At 56.2% G+C, this 19,244-nt stretch overlaps 1 protein-coding gene across 1 annotated transcript in view; it reads left to right on the top strand.

Moving 5' to 3' along the window:
* Positions 1 to 19,244, top strand: part of LOC115119294 (platelet derived growth factor d) — an 88,325-nt gene that overhangs the window by 51,376 nt on the left and 17,705 nt on the right. The window lies entirely within an intron of this gene.

Below are 19,244 nucleotides of genomic sequence, written 5' to 3'. Positions count from 1 at the left end.
GAACAGAAAGCGAGAGGGGAGAGGAACAGAAAGCGAGAGGGGAGAGGAACAGGAGGGGAGAGGAACAGAAAGCGAGAGGGGAGAGGAACAGAAAGCGAGAGGGAGAGAGGAACAGAGAGGAACAGAAGGAGGAGAGGAACAGAAAGCGAGAGGGGAGAACAGAAAGCGAGAGGGAGAGGAACAGAAAGCGAGAGGGGAGAGGAACAGGAGGAGAGGAACAGAAAGCGAGAGGGGAGAGGAACAGAAAGCGAGAGGGGAGAGGAACAGAAAGCGAGAGGGGAGAGGAACAGGAGGGGAGAGGAACAGAGGGGAGAGGAACAGAAAGGAGAGAGAGGAACAGGAGGGGAGAGGCACAGCGAGAGGAGAGAGGAACAGGAGGGGAGAGGAACAGAAAGTGAGAGGAGAGATGAACAGGAGGGAGAGGAACAGAAAGGAGAGAGGGGAGAGGAACAGAAAGGAACAGGAGGAGAGGAACAGAAAGAGGGAGAGGAACAGAAAGGAGAGGGGAGAGGAACAGGAGGAGAGGGAGGAACAGAAAGAGAGAGGAGAGGAACAGGAGGGGAGGGAACAGAAAGCGAGGGGAGAGGAACAGGAGGGGAGAGGAGAGGAACAGAGGAGGGAGAGAGGAACAGAAAGGAGAGGACAGGGAACAGGAGGAGAGGGAACAGAAAGAGAGGGGAGAGGAACAGAAAGCGAGAGGAGAGAGGAACAGAAAGCGAGAGGGGAGAGGAACAGGAGGGGAGAGGAACAGAAAGCGAGAGGGAGAGGAACAGGAGGGGAGAGGAACAGAAAGCGAGAGGGGAGAGGAACAGAGGAGGAGAGAGGAACAGAAAGCGAGAGGAGAGAGGAACAGGAGGGGAGAGGAACAGAAAGCGAGAGGGAGAGAGGAACAGAAAGCGAGAGGGGAAGGAACAGGAGGGGAGAGGAACAGAAAGCGAGAAAGAGGAACAGAGAGGGGAGAGGAACAGAAAGCGAGAGGGGAGAGGAACAGAAAGGGGAGAGGAACAGAAAGCGAGAAGGAGAGAATAGGAGGGGAGAGGAACAGAAAGGAGAGGAAGAGGAACAGGAGGGGAGAGGAACAGAAAGCGAGAGGAGAGAGGAACAGGAGGGGAGAGGAACAGAAAGCGAGAGGGAGAGAGGAACAGAAGGAGGGGGGGAGAGGAACAGAAAGCGAGAGGAGAGAGGAACAGAGAGGGGAGAGGAACAGAAAGCGAGAGGGGAGAGGAACAGAAAGCGAGAGGGGAGAGGAACAGGAGGGGAGAGGAACAGAAAGCGAGAGGAGAGAGGAACAGGAAGGGAGGAGAGGACAGAGGGGAGAGGAACAAGCGAGAGGGGAGAGGAACAGAAAGCTAGAGGGGAGAGGAACAGAAAGCGAGAGGAGAGAGGAACAGGAGGGGGAGAGGAACAGAAAGCGAGAGGGGAGAGGAACAGAAAGCGAGAGGAGAGGGAACAGGAGGGGAGAGGAACAGAAAGTGAGAGGTGAGGGAAAACAGGGGAGGAACAGAAAGCGAGAGGAGGAGGAACAGAAACGAGAGGGAGGAACAGGAGGGAAGGAACAGAAAGCGAGAGGGGGAGGAACAGGAGGGGGAGAGGAACAGAAAGCGAGAGGGGAGAGGAACAGGAGGAGAGGAACAGAAAGCGAGGAGAGAGGAACAGGAGGAGAGGAACAGAAAGCGAGAGGGGAGGGGAATGGAGGAACAGAGGAGGGGAGAGGAACAGAAAGCGAGAGGAGAGAGGCACAGGAGGGGAGAGGAACAGAGAGGGGAGAGGAACAGGAGGGGAGAGGAACAGAAAGCGAGAGGAGAGAGGAACAGGAGGGGAGAGGAACAGAAAGCGAGAGGGGAGAGGCACAGGAGGAGAGAGGGGAGAGGAACAGAAAGCGAGAGGGGAGAGGAACAGAGGAGAGGGAGAGGAACAGAAAGCGAGAGGGGAGAGGAACAGAGAGAGGAGAGGGAACAGAAAGCGAGAGGGGACAGGGAAGCAGGAGGGGAGAGGAACAGAAAGCGAGAGGAGAGAGGAACAGGAGGGGAGAGGAACAGAAAGCGAGAGGGGAGAGGAACAGAAAGCGAGAGGGGAGAGGAACAGGAGGGGAGAGGAACAGAAAGCAGAGGAGAGAGGAACAGGAGGGGAGAGGAACAGAAAGCGAGAGGGGAGAGGAACAGAGGGGAGAGGAACAGAAAGCGAGAGGAGAGGGAACAGAGGGGAGAGGAGGAAAGCAAGAGGGGAGAGGAACAGAAAGCGAGAGGAGAGAGGAACAGAGGAGAGGAACAGAAAGCGAGAGGGGAGAGGAACAGGAGGGGAGAGGAACAGGAGGAGAGGAGAGAGGGGAACAGGAGGGAGAGGAAACAGAAAGCGAGAGGAGAGAGGAACAGGAGGGGAGAGGAACAGAAAGCGAGAGGGAGAGGGAACAGGAGGGGGGAGAGGAACAGAAAGCGAGAGGAGAGGAACAGGAGGGGAGAGGAACAGAAAGCGAGAGGGGAGAGGAACAGGAGGGGAGAGGAACAGAAAGCGAGAGGAGGAGGAACAGGAGGGGAGAGGAACAGAAAGCGAGAGGAGGGGAACAGGGAGGGGAGAGGAACAGAAAGCGAGAGGGGAGAGGAACAGAAAGGAGAGGAGAGAGGAACAGAAAGAGGGAGAGGGAACAGGAGAGGGGAGAGGAACAGAAAGCGAGAGGGAGAGGAACAGGAGGGAGAGGAACAGAAAGCGAGAGGAGAGGAACAGGAGGGGAGGCACAGAAAGGAGAGGAGAGAGGAACAGGGAGGGGAGAGGAACAGAAAGCGAGAGGGGAGAGGAACAGGAGGGGAGAGGGGAGAGGAACAGAAAGCGAGAGGGGAGAGGAACAGGAGGGGAGAGGAACAGAAAGCGAGAGGGAGAGGAACAGGAGGGGAGAGGAACAGAAAGCGAGAGGGGGAGGGAACAGGAGGGGAGAGGAACAGAAAGCGAGAGGAGAGAGGAACAGGAGGGGAGAGGAACAGAAAGCGAGAGGGGAGAGGAACAGAAAGAGGGAGAGGAACAGGAGGGGAGAGGAACAGAAAGCGAGAGGAGAGAGGAACAGGAGGGGAGAGGAACAGAAAGCGAGAGGGAGAGGAACAGAAAGCCAGGGGAGAGGAACAGAAAGCGAGGGGAGAGGAACAGAAAGCGAGAGGGGAGAGGAACAGGAGGGGAGAGGAACAGAAAGCGAGAGGAGAGAGGAACAGGAGGGGAGAGGAACAGGAGAGGGAGAGGAACAGAAAGCGAGAGGGGAGAGGAACAGAAAGCCAGAGGGGGGAGAGGAACAGGAGGAGAGGAACAGAAAGCGAGAGGGAGAGGAACAGGAGGGAAGGAACAGAAAGCGAGAGGGAGAGGAACAGGAGGGGAGAGGGAACAGAAAGTGAGAGGGAGAGGGACAGAAACAGGAGGGGAGAGGAACAGAAAGCGAGAGGAGAGGAACAGGAGAGAGGAACAGGAGGGAGAGGAACAGAAAGCGAGAGGGGAGAGGAACAGGAGGGGAGAGGAACAGAAAGCGAGAGGGGAGAGGAACAGGAGGGAGAGGAACAGAAAGCGAGAGGGAGAGGAACAGGAGGGGAGAGGAACAGAAACGAGAGGGGAGAGGCACAGAAAGGAGAGGAGAGGAACAGAAAGCAGGAGGGAACAGAGGAACAGAAAGCGAGAGGGAGAGGAACAGGAGGGGAGAGGAACAGAAAGCGAGAGGGGAGGAACAGGAGGGGAGAGGAACAGAAAGCGAGAGGGGAGAGGAACAGGAGGGGAGAGGGGAGAGGAACAGAAAGCGAGAGGAGAGAGGAACAGAAAGCGAGAGGGGAGAGGAACAGGAGGGGAGAGGAACAGAAAGCGAGAGGGGAGAGAACAGGAGGGAGAGGAACAGAAAGCGAGAGGAGGAGAGGAACAGGAGGGGAGAGGAACAGAAAGCGAGAGGAGAGGAACAGGAGGGAGAGGAAGAAAGCGAGAGGAGAGAGGAACAGAGAGGGGAGAGGAAACAGAAAGAGGGAGAGAGGAACAGAAAGCGAGAGGAGAGAGGAACAGGAGGGAGAGGAACAGAAAGCGAGAGGGGAGAGGAACAGGAGGGGGAGAGGAACAGAAAGCGAGAGGGGAGAGGAACAGGAGGGGAGAGGAACAGAAAGCGAGAGGGAGGAGGAGGGGAGAGGAACAGAAAGCGAGAGGGGAGAGGAACAGAAAGAGAGGGAGAGGAACAGAAAGCGAGAGGGGAGAGGAACAGAAGGGGAGAGGAACAGAAACAGGAGGGGGGAGGAACAGAAAGCGAGGGGGAGAGGAACAGAAAGCAGAGGGGAGAGGAACAGGAGGGGAGAGGAACAGAAAGCGAGAGGGGAGGAACAGGAGAGGGGAGAGGAACAGAAAGCGAGAGGAGAGAGGAACAGGAGGGGAGAGGAACAGAAAGCGAGAGGGAGAGGAACAGAAAGCAGAGGGGAAGGGAACAGGAGGGGAGAGGAACAGAAAGAGAGGAGGAAGAGGAACAGAGGAGGAGGAACAGAAACCGAGAGGGGAACAGAAAGGAGAGGGGAGAGGAACAGAAAGCGAGAGGAGAGAGGAACAGAAAGGAGAGGGAGAGGGACAGAAAGGAGAGGGGAGAGGAACAGAAAGCGAGAGGGGAGAGGAACAGAAAGCCAGAGGGGAGAGGAACAGAAAGAGAGAGGGGAGAGGAACAGAAAGCGAGAGGGGAGAGGAACAGGAGGGGAGAGGAACAGAAAGCGAGAGGGGAGAGGAACAGGAGGAGAGGAGAGAACAGTGAGGGAGAGAACAGAAAGAAGAGGGAGAGGAACAGAAAGAGAGAAGGGAGAGAGGAACAGAGAGGGGAGAGGAACAGAAAGCGAGAGGGGAGAGGAACAGAAAGCAGAGGGGAGAGGAACAGGAGGGGAGAGGAACAGAAAGCGAGAGGGGAGAGGAACAGGAGGGGAGAGGAACAGAAAGCGAGAGGAGAGAGGAACAGGAGGGGAGAGGAACAGAAAGCGAGAGGGGAGAGGAACAGAAAGCCGAGAGGGGAGAGGAACAGAAAGCGAGAGGAGAGAGGAACAGAAAGCCAGGGGAGAGGAACAGAAAGAGAGAGAGGGAACAGGAGGAGAGGAACAGAAAGCGAGAGGGGAGGAGAGGAACAGAAAGCGAGAGGAGGAGAGGAACAGGAGGGGAGAGGAACAGAAAGCGAGAGGGGAGAGGAACAGGAGGGGAGAGGAACAGAAAGCGAGAGGGAGAGGAACAGAAAGAGAGGAGAGGAACAGGAGAGAGAACAGAAAGCGAGAGGGAGAGGAACAGAAAGGAGAGGGAGAGGAACAGAAAGCGAGAGGGGAGAGGAACAGGAGGGGAGAGGAACAGAAAGAGAGGAGAGGAACAGAAAGGGAGAGGAGAGAGGAACAGAAGAGCAGAGAGGGGAGAGGGAACAGGAGGGGAGAGGAACAGAAAGCGAGAGGAGAGAGGAACAGGAGGGAGGAGAGGAACAGAAGGGGAGAGGAACAGAAAGCGAGAGGAGAGGAACAGAAAGAGGAACAGAGGGGAGAGGAACAGAAAGCCTAGAGGGGAGAGGAACAAAGGAGAGGGAGAGGAACAGAAAGCGAGAGGGAGAGGAACAGGAGGGGAGAGGAACAGAAAGCGAGAGGGGAGAGGAACAGAAAGCAAGAGGGGAGAGGAACAGGAGGGGAGAGGAACAGAAAGCGGGAGGGGAGAGGAACAGGAGGGAGAGGAACAGAAAGCGAGAGGGGAGAGGAACAGGGAGGGGAGAGGAACAGAAAGCGAGAGGGGAGAGGAACAGGAGGGAGAGGAACAGAAAGCGAGAGGGGAGAGGAACAGGAGGGGAGAGGAACAGAAAGCGAGAGGAGAGAGGGAACAGAGGGGAGAACAAATCGAGGGGAGAGGAACAGGAGGGGAGAGGAACAGAAAGCGAGAGGAGAGGAACAGAAAGAGGGAGAGAGGAACAGAAAGCAGAGGGGAGAGGAACAGGAGGGGAGAGGAACAGAAAGGGGAGGGGAGAGGAAGGAGAGGAACAGGAGGGGAGAGGAACAGAAAGCGAGAGGAGAGAGGAACAGGAGGGAGAGGAACAGAAAGAGGAGAGGGAGAGGAACAGAAAGCGAGAGGAGAGGAACAGAAAGTGAAGGAGAGAGAACAGAGGGAGAGGAACAGAAAGCGAGAGGAGAGGAGGAACAGAAAGCGAGAGGGGAGAGGAACAGGAGGAGAGGAACAGAGAGAGGGGAGAGGAACAGGAGGGAGAGGAACAGAAAGCGAGAGGGGAGAGGAACAGGAGGGGAGAGGAACAGAAAGTGAGAGGGGAGAGGAACAGAAAGCACTAGAGGAGAAGGAACAGAAAGGAGAGGGAGAGGAACAGAAAGAGAGGGAGAGGAACAGGAGAGGGAGAACAGAAAGCGAGAGGGGAAGGAACAGGAGGGGAGAGGAACAGAAAGCGAGAGGGAGAGGGACAGGAGGGAAGAGAGGAACAGAAAGGGGAGGGGAGGAACAGGAGAGGGAGAGGAACAGAAAGCGAGAGGAGAGGAACAGGAGGAGAGGAACAGAAAGCGAGAGGGAGAGGGAACAGAAACCTAGAGGGAGAGGGAACAAGGAGGAGAGGAGACAGAAAGCGAGGGTGAGAGGAACAGAAAGGAGAGGAGAGAGGAACAGGAGGGGAGAGGAACAGAAAGCGAGAGGAGAGGAACAGAGGAGAGGAACAGAAAGCGGAGGGAGAGGAACAGAGAGGAGAGGAACAGAAAGAGGAGAGAGGAACAGGAGAGGAGAGGAACAGAAAGCGAGAGGGGAGAGAACAGGAGGGGAGAGGAACAGAAAGCGAGAGGGGAGAGGAACAGAAAGCGAGAGGGAGGGAACAGAGGGGAGAGGAACAGAAAGCGAGAGGGGAGAGGAACAGGAGGGGAGAGGAACAGAAAGCGAGAGGGGAGAGGAACAGGAGGGGAGAGGAACAGAAAGCGAGAGGGGAGAGGAACAGAAAGCGAGAGGGGAGAGGAACAGAAAGCGAGAGGGGAGAGGAACAGGAGGGGAGGAACAGAAAGCGAGAGGGGAGAGGAACAGAAAGCGAGAGGGGAGAGGAACAGAAAGCGAGAGAGGAGAGGAAAGCAGAGGGGAGAGGAACAGAAAGCGAGAGGAGAGGGGACAGGAGGGAGAGGGAACAGAAAGCGAAAGGAGAGAGGAACAGGAGGGGAGAGGACCAGAAAGTGAGAGGGAGAGGGACAGAAACCTATGAGGGGAGAGGAACAGAAAGTGAAAAGAGAGAGGAACAGGAGGGGAGAGGAACAGAAAGCGAGAGCAGAGAGGAACAGAAAGCACGAAGGAACAGAGGGAACGAAAGAGGAGAGAGGAACAGGAGGGGAGAGGAACAGAAAGCCAGAGGGGAGAGGAACAGGAGGGGAGAGGAACAGAAAGCGAGAGGGGAGAGGAACAGAAAGCGAGAGGGGAGAGGAACAGAAAGAGAGAGAGGAACAGAAAGCGAGGGGAGAGGAACAGGAGGAGAGGAACAGGAGGGGAAGGAACAGGAAAGGAGGGGAGAGGAACAGAAAGCGAGAGGGGAGAGGAACAGGAGAGGAACAGAGCGAGAGGAGGGAACAGGAGGGGAGAGGAACAGCGAGAGGGGGAGAGGAACAGGAGGGGAGAGGAACAGAAAGGGAGGGGAGAGGAACAGAAAGCGAGAGGGAGAGGAACAGAAAGAGAGGGAGGAACAGAAAGCCAGAGGGGAGGAACAGAAAGCAGAGGGAGAGGAACAGAAAGCGAGAGGGGAGAGGAACAGGAGGGGGGAGAGGAACAGAAAGCGAGAGGAGAGAGGAACAGGAGGGGAGAGGAACAGAAAAGCGAGAGGAGAGAGAACAGGAGGAGGGAGAGGAACAGAAAGGAGAGGGGAGAGGGACAGAAACCCGAGGGGAGGAACAGAAAGCGAGAAGAGAGAGGACAGGAGGGGAGAGGAACAGAAAGTGAGAGGAGAGAGGGACAGAAACCAGGAGGGAGAGGAACAGGAGGGGAAGGAACAGAAGAGGAGAGAGGAACAGGAGGGGAGAGGAACAGAAAGCGAAGGGGAGAGGAACGAGAGGGGAGAGGAACAGGAGGGAGAGGAACAGAAAGCGAGAGGGAGAGGAACAGAAAGCGAGAGGGGAGAGGAACAGAAAGCGAGAGGGGAGGGAACAGAGGGGAGAGGAACAGAAAGCGAGAGGAGAGAGGAACAGGAACAGGAGGGGAGAGGAACAGAAAGCGAGAGGGAGAGAGGAACAGAAAGCGAGAGGGGAGAGGAACAGAAAGGAGGGGAGAGGAACAGAAAGCGAGAGGGGAGAGGAACAACAGGGGAGAGGAACAGGAGAGGGGAGGGAACAGGAGGGAGAGGAACAGAAAGCGAGAGGGGAGAGGAACAGGAGGGGAGAGGAACAGAAAGCGAGAGGGGAGAGGAACAGGAGGGGAGAGGAACAGAAAGCGAGAGGGAGGGGAGGGGAGAGGAACAGAGGAGGGGAGAGGAACAGAAAGCGAGAGGGAGAGGGAACAGAAAGCGGAGGGGAGAGGGAACAGAAAGCGAGAGGGGAGAGGAACAGAAAGCGAGAGGGAGAGGAACAGGAGGGGGGACAGAAAGGAGGGGGAGGGAAGCAGGAGGGGAGAGGAACAGAAAGCGAGAGGGAGAGGAACAGGGGGGAGAGGAAAAAGGAGAGAGAGAGAGGAACAGAAGGGGAGAGGAACAGAGGAGAGGGAACAGAAAGCGAGAGGAACAGGAGAGGAACAGGAGGGGAGAGGAACAGAAAGCGAGAGGAGAGAGAACAGAAAGGAGGGGAGAGAACAGAAAGCGAGAAAGGAGAGGGAACAGGAGGGGAGAGGAACAGAAAGCGAGAGGGGAGAGGAACAGAAAGGAGAGGAACAGAGGAACAGGGAGGGGAGAGGAACAGAAAGCGAGAGGAGAGGAACAGAAAGGAGAGGAACAGAGAGGAACAGGAGGAGGAACAGGAAGAGAGAGGAGAGAGGAGGAGAGGAACAGAAAGCTAGAGGAGAGGAACAGAAAGGAGAGGAACAGGGGAGAGGAACAGAAAGCGAGAGGGGAGAGAGGAACAGAAAGCGAGAGGGAGAGGAATAGGGAGAGGAACAGAAAGCGAAGGGGAGAGGAACAGGAGGGGAGAGGAACAGAAAGCGAGAGGAGAGGAACAGGAGGGAGAGGAACAGAAAGCGAGAGGGGAGAGGAACAGAAAGCGAGAGGAGAGAGGAGGAGAGGAACAGAAAGTGAGAGGGGAGAGGGACAGAAACCTATGAGGGGAGAGGAACAGAAAGCGAAAAGAGAGAGGAACAGGAGGGGAGAGGAACAGAAAGCGAGAGGGGAGAGGAACAGAAAGGAGAGGAACAGAAAGGAGGGGAGAGGAACAGAGGAGAGGAGAGAGGAACAGGAGGGAGAGGAGGGGAGAGGAACAGGAGGGGAGAGGAACAGAAAGCGAGAGGGGAGAGGAACAGAAAGCCAGAGGGAGAGGAACAGAAAGCGAGAGGAAGGAACAGAAAGCGAGGGGAGAGGAACAGGAGGGAGAGGAACAGAAAGCGAGAGGGGAGAGGAACAGGAGGGGAGAGGAACAGAAAGCGAGAGGGGAGAGGAACAGGAGGGGAGAGGAACAGAAAGTGAGAGGAGAGGACAGAGGGGAGGGAGAGGAACAGAAAGACCAGAGAGGAACAGGAGGAGAGGAACAGAAAGCGAGAGGGAGAGGAACAGAAAGCAGAGGGAGAGGAACAGGAGGGAGAGGAACAGCGGAGGAGAGGAACAGAAAGCGAGAGGAGAGGAACAGGAGGGAGAGGAACAGAAAGCGAGAGGGGAGAGGAACAGAAAGCGAGAGGGAGAGGAACAGGAGAGGGGAGAGGAACAGAAAGCGGAGGGAGAGGAACAGAACAAGAGGGAGGGAGAGGAACAGAAAGCGAGAGGGGAGAGGAACAGGAGGGAGAGGAACAGAAAGCGAGAGGAGAGAGGAAAGAAAGTTTGAGAGGGAAGAGGAACAGAAAGCGAGGGGAGAGGAACAGAAAGCGAGAGGGGAGAGGAACAGAAAGAGGGAGAGGGAACAGGAGGGAGAGGAACAGAAAGCGAGAGGGGAGAGGAACAGGAGGGGGAGAGGAACAGAAAGGAACAGAAAGTAGAGGAGAGGAAGAAAGTGAGAGAGGAAGAACAAGAGGAAGGAACAGAAAGTGAGAGGGAGAGGGACAGAAACCTATGAGGGAGAGGAACAGAAAGCGAAAAGAGAGAGGGAGGAGGGGAGGAACAGAAAGCGAGAGAGAGAGGAAGGAAAAGAGGAGAGGAACAGAAAGAGAGGGAGGAATAGGAGGGGAGAGAACAGAAAGCGAGAGGAGAGAGGAACAGGAGGGGAGAGGAACAGAAGCGAGAGGGAGAGGAACAGAAAGCGAGAGGGGAGAGGAACAGGAGGGTAGAGGAACAGAAAGCGAGAGGGGAGAGGAACAGAAAGCGAGAGGAGAGAGGAACAGAAAGCGAGAGGGGAGCGGAACAGGAGGGGAGAGGAACAGAAAGCGAGAGGGGAGAGGAACAGAAAGCGAGAGGGGAGAGGGACAGAAACCTATGAGGGGAGAGGGACAGAAAGCGAAAAGAGAGAGGAACAGGAGGGGAGAGGAACAGAAAGCGAGAGGAGAGAGGAACAGAAAGCGAGAGGGGAAGGGAATAGGAGGGGAGAGGAACAGAAAGCGAGAGGAGAGAGGAACAGAAAGCGAGAGGGGAGAGGAACAGGAGGGGAGAGGAACAGAAAGTGAGAGGGAGAGGGACAGAAACCTATGAGGGAGAGGACAGAAAGCGAGAGGGGAGAGGAACAGGAGGGAGAGGAACAGAAAGCGAGAGGAGAGAGGAACAGAAAGCGAGAGGGGAGAGGAACAGGAGGGGAGAGGAACAGAAAGCGAGAGGGGAGAGGAACAGAAAGCGAGAGGGGAGAGGAACAGGAGGGGAGAGGAACAGAAAGCGAGAGGGGAGAGGAACAGGAGGAGAGGAACAGAAACGAGAGGGGAGAGGAACAGGAGGAGAGGAACAGAGAGGAACGAGAGGGGAGAGGAAACAGAAGGGGAGAGGAGGGAGAGGAACAGAAAGCGAGAGGGGAGAGGAACAGAAAGCGAGAGGAGAGGAACAGAAAGCGAGAGGGGAGAGGAACAGGAGGGGAGAGGAACAGAAAGCGAGAGGGGAGAGGAACAGGAGGGGAGAGGAACAGAAAGCGAGAGGAGAGAGGAACAGGAGGGGAGAGGACCAGAAAGTGAGAGGGAGAGGGACAGAAACCTATGAGGGGAGAGGAACAGAAAGCGAAAAGAGAGAGGAACAGGAGGGGAGAGGAACAGAAAGCGAGAGGAGAGAGGAACAGAAAGCCAGAGGGGAGAGGAACAGAAAGCCAGAGGGAGAGGAACAGAAAGAGAGGGAGAGGAACAGAGGGGGAGGAGGAACAGAGGGGGAGAGGCACAGGAGGGGGAGGGAGGAACAGAAAGTGAAGAGGAGGAGGAGAAACAGAAAGGAGGGGAGAGAACAGAAAGGAGAGGGGAGAGGAACAGAAAGCAGAAAGTGAGAGGGAGAGGACAGGAGGGGAGAGGAACAGAAAGCGAAAAGAGGAGGGAGAGGAACAGGAGGGGAGAGGAACAGAAAGCGAGAGGGAGAGGGAACAGGAGGAGACAGAAAGGGAGAGGAGGGGAACAGAGCGAGGAAGAATAGGAGGGAGAGGAACAGAAAGCGAGAGGGGAGAGAGGAACAGGAGGGGAGAGAGAACAGAAAGCGAGGGGAGAGGAACAGAGGAGGAGAGGAGAGGAAAGGAGAGGGAGAGGAACAGAAAGCAGAGGGGAGAGGAACAGAGGAGGGAGAGGAACAGAAAGCGAGAGGGGAGAGGAACAGAGGGGAGAGGAACAGAAAGCGAGGGGGGGAGAGGAACAGAAAGCGAGAGGGGAGAGGAACAGGAGGGGAGAGAACAGAAAGCGAGAGGGGAGAGGAACAGGAGGGAGAGGAACAGAAAGCGAGAGGGAGAGGAACAGGAGGGGAGAGGAACAGAAAGCGAGAGGGAGGAGAGGAACAGAAAGAGGAAGGAACAGAAAGCGAGAGGGAGAGAGGAACAGAAAGCCAGAGGAGAGGAACAGAAAGCGAGAGGGGAGAGGAACAGAGGAGAGAGAGGAACAGAAAGCGAGAGGGGAGAGGAACAGAAAGCGAGAGGGAGAGGAACCGAGGAGGGGAGAGGAACAGAAAGCGAGAGGAGAGAGGAACAGGAGGGGAGAGGAACAGAAAGCAGAGGGAGAGGAACAGAGAGGAGAGGAACAGAAAGCGAGGGGAGAGGAACAGAAAGCAGAGGAGAGAGGAACAGAAAGAACAGAGGGAGAGGAACAAGGAGGAGAGGAACAGAAAGCGAGAGGGGAGAGGAACAGGAGGGGAGAGGAACAGAAAGCGAGAAGGAGAGAGGAACAGGAGGGGAGAGGACCAGAAAGTGAGAGGGAGAGGGACAGAAACCTATGAGGGGAGAGGAACAGAAAGTGAAAAGAGAGAGGAACAGGAGGGGAGAGGAACAGAAAGCGAGAGCAGAGAGGAACAGAAAGCGAGAGGGGAAGGGAATAGGAGGGGAGAGGAACAGAAAGCGAGAGGAGAGAGGAACAGGAGGGGAGAGGAACAGAAAGCGAGAGGGAGAGGAACAGGAGGGGAGAGGAACAGAAAGCGAGAGGGGAGAGGAACAGAAAGCGAGAGGAGAGAGGAACAGGAGGCGAGAGGGGAGAGGAACAGAAAGCGAGGGGAGAGGAACAGAAAGGAGGGAGGAGAGGAACAGGAGGGGAGGAGGAACAGAAAGCGAGAGGAGAGGAACAGGAGGGGAGGAACAGAGCGAGAGGGGAGAGGGACAGAGGAACAGAAAGCGAGAGGGGAGAGAAACAGGAGGAACAGGAACAAAAGCGAGAGGAGAGGACAGGGGAGGGAGAGGAACAGAAAGTGAGAGGGGAGAGGAACAGAAAGCCAGAGGGGAGAGGAACAGAAAGGAAAAGAGGAACAGGAGGGGAAGGAACAGAAAGCGAGAGGAGAGAGGAACAGAAAGGAACAGAGAGGGAGAGGGAATAGGAGGGGAGAGGAACAGAAAGCGAGAGGGAGAGGAACAGGAGAGGGAGAGGAACAGGAGGGGAGAGGACCAGAAAGTGAGAGGGAGAGGGACAGAAACCTATGAGGGGAGAGGAACAGAAAGTGAAAAGAGAGAGGAACAGGAGGGGAGAGGAACAGAAAGCGAGAGGGGAGAGAGGAACAGAAAGCTAATAGGAGGGGGAGGGGAGAAAAGGGGAGGAGGGGAGAGGAACAGAAAGCGAGAGGAGAGAGGAACAGGAGGGGAGAGGAACAGAAAGCGAGAGGGGAGAGGAACAGAAAGGGGGAGAGGAACAGAAAGGACGAGAGGGGAGAGGAACAGGAGGGGAGAGGAACAGAAAGCGAGAGGGGAGAGGAACAGAGAGGGAGAGAGGAACAGAAAGCGAGAGGGAGAGGGGAGAACAGAAAGCGAGAGGGGAGAGGAACAGGAGGGGAGAGGAACAGAAAGCGGAGGGAAAGGAACAGGAGGGGAGAGGAACAGAAAGCCCTAGAGGGAGAGAGGAACAGGAGGGGAAGAGGAGGAACAGGAGGGGAAGGAACAGAAAGCGAGAGGAGAGAGGAACAGAAAGCGAGGAGGGAGGGAGAGGAACAGAACAGCGAGGGAGAGGGAACAGAGAGGGGAGAGGAACAGGAGGGGAGAGGAACAGAAAGCGAGAGGGGAGAGGAACAGGAGGGGGAGAGGAACAGAAAGCGAGAGGAGAGAGGAACAGAGGGGAGAGGAACAGAGGGGAGGGAACAGAGGAGGAGAGGAACAAAAGCGAGAGGGGAGAGGAACAGGAGGGGAGAGGAACAGAAAGCGAGAGGGGAGGAACAGGAGGGGACAGAAAGGAGGGGAGAGGGAACAGAAAGCTAGAGAGGAACAGAGAGGGACAGAAGGAACAGGAGAAGAGGAAAGAGGAACAGAGGGAACAGGAGGGAGAGGAACAGAAAGCGAGGAGAGGGAACAGGAAGAAAGAGAGGGAGAGGAACAGGAGGGAGAGGAACAGAAAGGGAGAGGAACAGGAGGGAGAGGAACAGAAAGCGAGAGGGAGAGGAACAGGAGGGAGAGGAACAGAAAGCGAGAGGGGAGAGGAACAAAAGCAGAAAGGAACAGAGAGGGGAGAGGAACAGAAAGCGAGAGGGAGAGGAACAGGAGGGGAGAGAACAGGAGAGGGAGAGGAACAGGAGGGGAGAGGAACAGAAAGCGAGAGGGGAGAGGAACAGGAGCGAGAGGAGAGGAACAGAAAGGGAGAGGGGAGGGAGAGGACAGGGAGGGGGAGGAACAGAAAGCGAGAGGGGAGAGGAACAGGAGGGAGAGGAACAGAAAGCGAGAGGGGAGAGGAACAGGAGGGAGAGGAACAGAACAGAGGGGAGAGCGAAACCGGGGAGAGGAACAGCCAGAGGGGAGAGGAACAGGAGGGGAGAGGACAGAAAGGAGAGGAGGGACAGAAACCTAGAGGGGAGAGGAACAGAAAGCGAGAGGAGGAGAGGAACAGAGGGGGAGAGGAACAGGAGGGGAGACGAACAGAGAGAGGGGAGGAACAGAAAGGAGAGGGGGGAATAGGAACAGGAAAGCGAGAGGGGAGAGGAACAGGAGGGAGAGGAACAGAAAGAGAGGAGAGGAACAGGAGAGGGAGAGGAACAGGAGGGAGAGGAACAGAAAGCGAGAGAGGGAACAGAAGGAGAGGAGGAAACAGAAAGCGAGAGGGAGAGGAACAGGAGGGGAGAGGAACAGAAAGCGAGAGGGGAGAGGAACAGAAAGCGAGAGGGGAGAGGAACAGAAACCTAGAGGAGAGGAACAGAAAGGAACAGAGAGGAACAGGAGGGAGAGGAACAGAAAGCGAGAGGGAGGGAACAGAAAGCGAGAGGGGAAGGAACAGGAGGGGAGAGGAACAGAAAGCGAGAGGAGAGAGGAACAGAAAGCCAGAGGGGGAGAGGAACAGAAAGTGAGAGGGAGGGACACCTATGAGGGGAGAGGGAACAGAAAGCGAGAGGGGAGGGGGAGAGGAACAGAAAGCGAGAGGGAGAGGAACAGGAGGGGAGAGGAACAGAAAGCGAGAGGGAGAGGAACAGGAGGGGAGAGGAACAGAAAGCGAGAGGGGAGAGGAACAGAAGGGGAGAGGGGAAGGAACAGAAAGCGACAGGAGAGGAACAGAAAGCAGGAGGGAGAGGAACAGAAAGCGAGAGGGAGAGGAACAGAAAGCAAGAGGGGAGAGGAACAGAAAGCCAGGGGGAGAGGAACAGAGGGGAAGCAGAGAGGGGAGAGGAACAGAAAGCGAGAGGGGAGGGGAACAGGAGGGAGAGAGGAACAGAAAGGAGAGGGGAGAGGAACAGGAGAGGGAGAGGAACAGAAAGCGAGAGGAGAGGAACAGGAGGGAGAGGAACAGAAAGAGAGGAACAGGAGGGGAGAGGAACAGAAAGTGAGAGGGGAGAGGGACAGAAACCTATGAGGGGAGGGAACAGAAAGTGAGAGGAGAGAGAGGAACAGGAGGGGAGAGGAACAGAAAGCGAGAGGAGAGAGGAACAGAAAGCGAGAGGGAGAGGAACAGGAGGGGAGAGGAACAGAAAGCGAGAGGGGAGAGGAACAGGAGGGAGAGGAACAGGCGAGAGGGAGGAACAGGAGGAGGACAGAAAGCGAGAGGGGAGAGGAACAGCGAGAGGAAAGCAGGAGGGAGGAACAGGGAGAGGAACAGGAGGGAACAGGCGAGAGGGGAGAGGAACAGGAGGGGAGAGGAACAGAAAGCGAGAGGGGAGAGGAACAGGAGGGAGAGGAGGGAAGGACAGAAAGCGAGGGAGAGTGAACAGGAGGGAGAGGAACAAGCGGAGGGGAGAGGAACAGGAGGGGAGAGGAACAGAAAGCGAGAGGGAGAGGGAACAGAAACCTATGAGGGGAGAGGAACAGAAAGCGAGAGGAGAGAGGAACAGGAGGGAGAGGAACAGGAGGGGAGAGAACAGAGGAACAGAAAGGAGAGGGGAGAGGAACAGAAAGGAGAGGGAGAGGAACAGAAAGGAGGGGAGAGGAACAGAAAGCGAGAGAGGAACAGAGGAACAGGAGGGAGAGGAACAGAAAGCGAGAGGGGAGAGGGAGGGAGAGGAACAGAAAGCGAGAGGGGAGAGGAGGGACAGAAACAGAACAAGAGAGGGAGGGGGAGAGGAACAGAAAGCGAGAGGGAGGGAGAGGAACAGGAGGGAGAGGAACAGAAAGCGAGGGAGAGGAACAGGAAGGGAGAGAGGGGAGAGAGGAACAGGAGGAAGAGGAACAAGAAAGAAAGGGAGAGGGGAGAGGAACAGGAGAGGAACGAAAGAGAGGAACAGGAGGGAGAGGAACAGAAAGCGAGAGGAGAGAGGAACAGGAGGGGAGAGGACCAGAAAGTGAGAGGAGAGGGACAGAAACCTATGAGGGAGAGGAACAGAAAGTGAAAGGGAGAGAAGGAGGGAGGAACAGAAAGAGGAGGAGAGAGGAACAGACAGAAAGCGAGAGGAGAGGAGGAGAGGAACAGAAAGCGAGAGGAGGAGGGAACAGGAGGGAGAGGAACAGAAAGCGAGAGGAGGAGGAGGAACAGAAAGGAGAGGGGAGAGGAACAGAATAGGAGGGGAGAGGAACAGGAAGCAGAGGAGGGAGAGGAACAGGAGGGGAGGGAACAGAAAGAGAGGGGAGAGAACAGGAGGAGGAGGAACAGAAAGCGAGAGGGAGAACAGAACAGGAGGAGAGGAACAGAAAGAGGAGGGGAGAGGAACAGAAAGCGAGAGGGGAGAGGAACAGGAAACAGCGAGAGGGGAGAGGAACAGGAGGGAGAGGAACAGAAAGCGAGAGGGGAGAGGAACAGGAGGGAGAGGAACAGAAAGCGAGGGGAGAGGAACAGAAAGCGAGAGGAGAGGAACAGAAAGCGAGAGGGAGAACAGGGAGAGGAACAGGAACAGAGCGGGAGGGAGAACAGAAAGCGGAGAGGGGAGAGGAACAAGGGAGAGGAACAGAGGAGAGAACAGGAGGGGAGAGGAACAGAAAGCGAGAGGAACAGAGAGGAACAGGAGGGAGAGGACCAGAAAGTGAGGGGAGAGGGACAGAAACCTATGAGGGGAGAGGAACAGAAAGCGAAAAGAGAGGGAACAGGAGAGGGAACAGAAAGCGAGAGGAACAGAGAGGAGGAATAGGAGGAAAGGAACAGAAAGCGAGAGGGAGAGGAACAGAAAGCGAGAGGGGAACAGAATAGGAGGGAGAGGAACAGAAAGGAGAGGGGAGAGGAACAGAAACCTAGGGAGAGGAACAGAAAGCGAGAGGAGAGAACAGAGGGGGGAGAGGAACAGAAAGGAGAGGGAGAGGAACAGAAAGGAGAGGGAGAGGAACAGGAGGGGAGAGGAACAGAAGGGGAGAGGGACAGGGAGGAACAGAAAGCGAGAGGAGAGGAGAGGAAAAAGAGGAACAGAGCGAGAGGGAGGAACAGAGGAGAGAACAGAAAGGAGGAGAGAGGAACAGAAAGCGAGAGGGGAGAGGAACAGGAGGAGAGGGTGAACGAGAGGGGAGAGGAACAGAAAGCGAGAGGGGAGAGGAACAGGAGGGGAGAGGAACAGAAAGCGAGAGGAAGAGGACAGAGGGAGAGGAGACAGGAGGAGAGGAACAGAAAGTGAGAGGGGAGAGGGACAGAAACCTATGAGGGAGAGGAACAGAAAGCGAAGGGAGGAGGAACAGGAGGAGAGGAACAGAACGAGAAAGGAACTGGAGGAGGGGAGAGGAACAGAAAGCGAGAGGGGAGAGAGGAACAGGAGGGGACAGAAAGCGAGAGGAGGGGAGAGGAACAGAAAGCGGGAACAGAAAGCGAGGGGAGGGAGAGGAAGGGACAGAAAGCAGAGAGGGAGAGGAACAGAAAGCGAGAGGGGAGAGGAAAGAGAGGAAGGGAACAGAAAAGAAAGCGAGAGGAGGAGAGGAACAGGAGGGGAGAGGAACAGAAAGCGAGAGGGGAGAGGAACAGGAGGGGAGAGGAACAGAGAGGGACAAGAGGGAACAGGAGGGGGAACAGAGGAACAGAAAGCAGAGAGGAACAGGAGGGGAGAGGAACAGAAAGCGAGGAGGAGAGGAACAGGAGGGGAGAGGAACAGAAAGCGAGAAAGCACAGAGGAGAGGAACAGAGGAGAGGAACAGGAGGGGAGAGGAACAGAGGAGGGGGAGAGGAACAGAAAGCGAGAGGGAGAGGAACAGAAAGCGGGGGAGAGGAACAGAGGAGGAACAGAAAGCGAGAGGGAGAGGACAGGAGGGGAGAGGAACAGAAAGCGAGAGGGGAGAGGGACAGGAGGGGAGAGGAACAGAAAGTGAGAGGGGAGAGGAACAGAAACCGAGTGGAGAGGAACAGAAAGCGACAGGGGAGAGGACAGGAGGGGAGAGGCACAGAAAGCGAGAGGGGAGAGGAACAGAAAGCAAGAGGGGAGAGGTACAGAAAGCCAGAGGGGAGAGGAACAGAAAGCGAGAGGGGAGAGGAACAGAAAGCGAGAGGGGAGAGGAACAGGAGGGGAGAGGAACAGAAAGCGAGAGGGGAGAGGAACAGGAGGGGAGAGGAACAGAAAGCGAGAGGGGAGAGGAACAGTAGTGGAGAGGAGAGAGGAACAGGAGGGGAGAGGACCAGAAAGTGAGAGGGGAGAGGGACAGAAACCTATGAGGGGAGAGGCACAGAAAGTGAAAAGAGAGAGGAAGAGGAGGGGAGAGGAACAGAAAGCGAGAGGAGAGAGGAACAGAAAGCGAGAGGAGAGAGGAACTGGAGGGGAGACTAATAGAAAGCGAGAGGGGAGGGGAACAGAAAGCGAGAGGGGAAGGGAATAGGAGGGGAGAGGAACAGAAAGCGAGAGGAGAGAGGAACAGGAGGGGAGAGGAACAGAAAGCGAGAGGGGAGAGGAACAGGAGGGGAGAGGAACAGAAAGCGAGAGGGGAGAGGAACAGGAGGGGAGAGGAACAGAAAGCGAGAGGGGAGAGGAACAGAAAGCGAGAGGAGAGGAACAGAAAGCGAGAGGGGAGAGGAACAGAAAGCGACAGGGGAGAGGAACAGGAGGGGAGAGGAACAGAAAGCGAGAGGGGAGAGGAACAGGAGGGGAGAGGGGAGAGGAACAGGAGGGGAGAGGGGAGAGGAACAGGAGGGGAGAGGGGAGAGGAACAGAAAGCGAGAGGGGAGAGGAACAGAACGCGAGAGGGGAGAGGAACAGAACGCGAGAGGGGAGAGGAACAGAACGCGAGAGAGGGGGAGGTGACTCGTGATTG

The sequence above is a fragment of the Oncorhynchus nerka genome, linkage group LG11, assembly GCF_034236695.1.
Source record: "Oncorhynchus nerka isolate Pitt River linkage group LG11, Oner_Uvic_2.0, whole genome shotgun sequence".
Taxonomy (NCBI): domain Eukaryota; kingdom Metazoa; phylum Chordata; class Actinopteri; order Salmoniformes; family Salmonidae; genus Oncorhynchus; species Oncorhynchus nerka.
The sequence above is the reverse complement of the archived record's forward strand: the minus strand, read 5'-3'. Positions and strand labels throughout refer to the sequence as shown.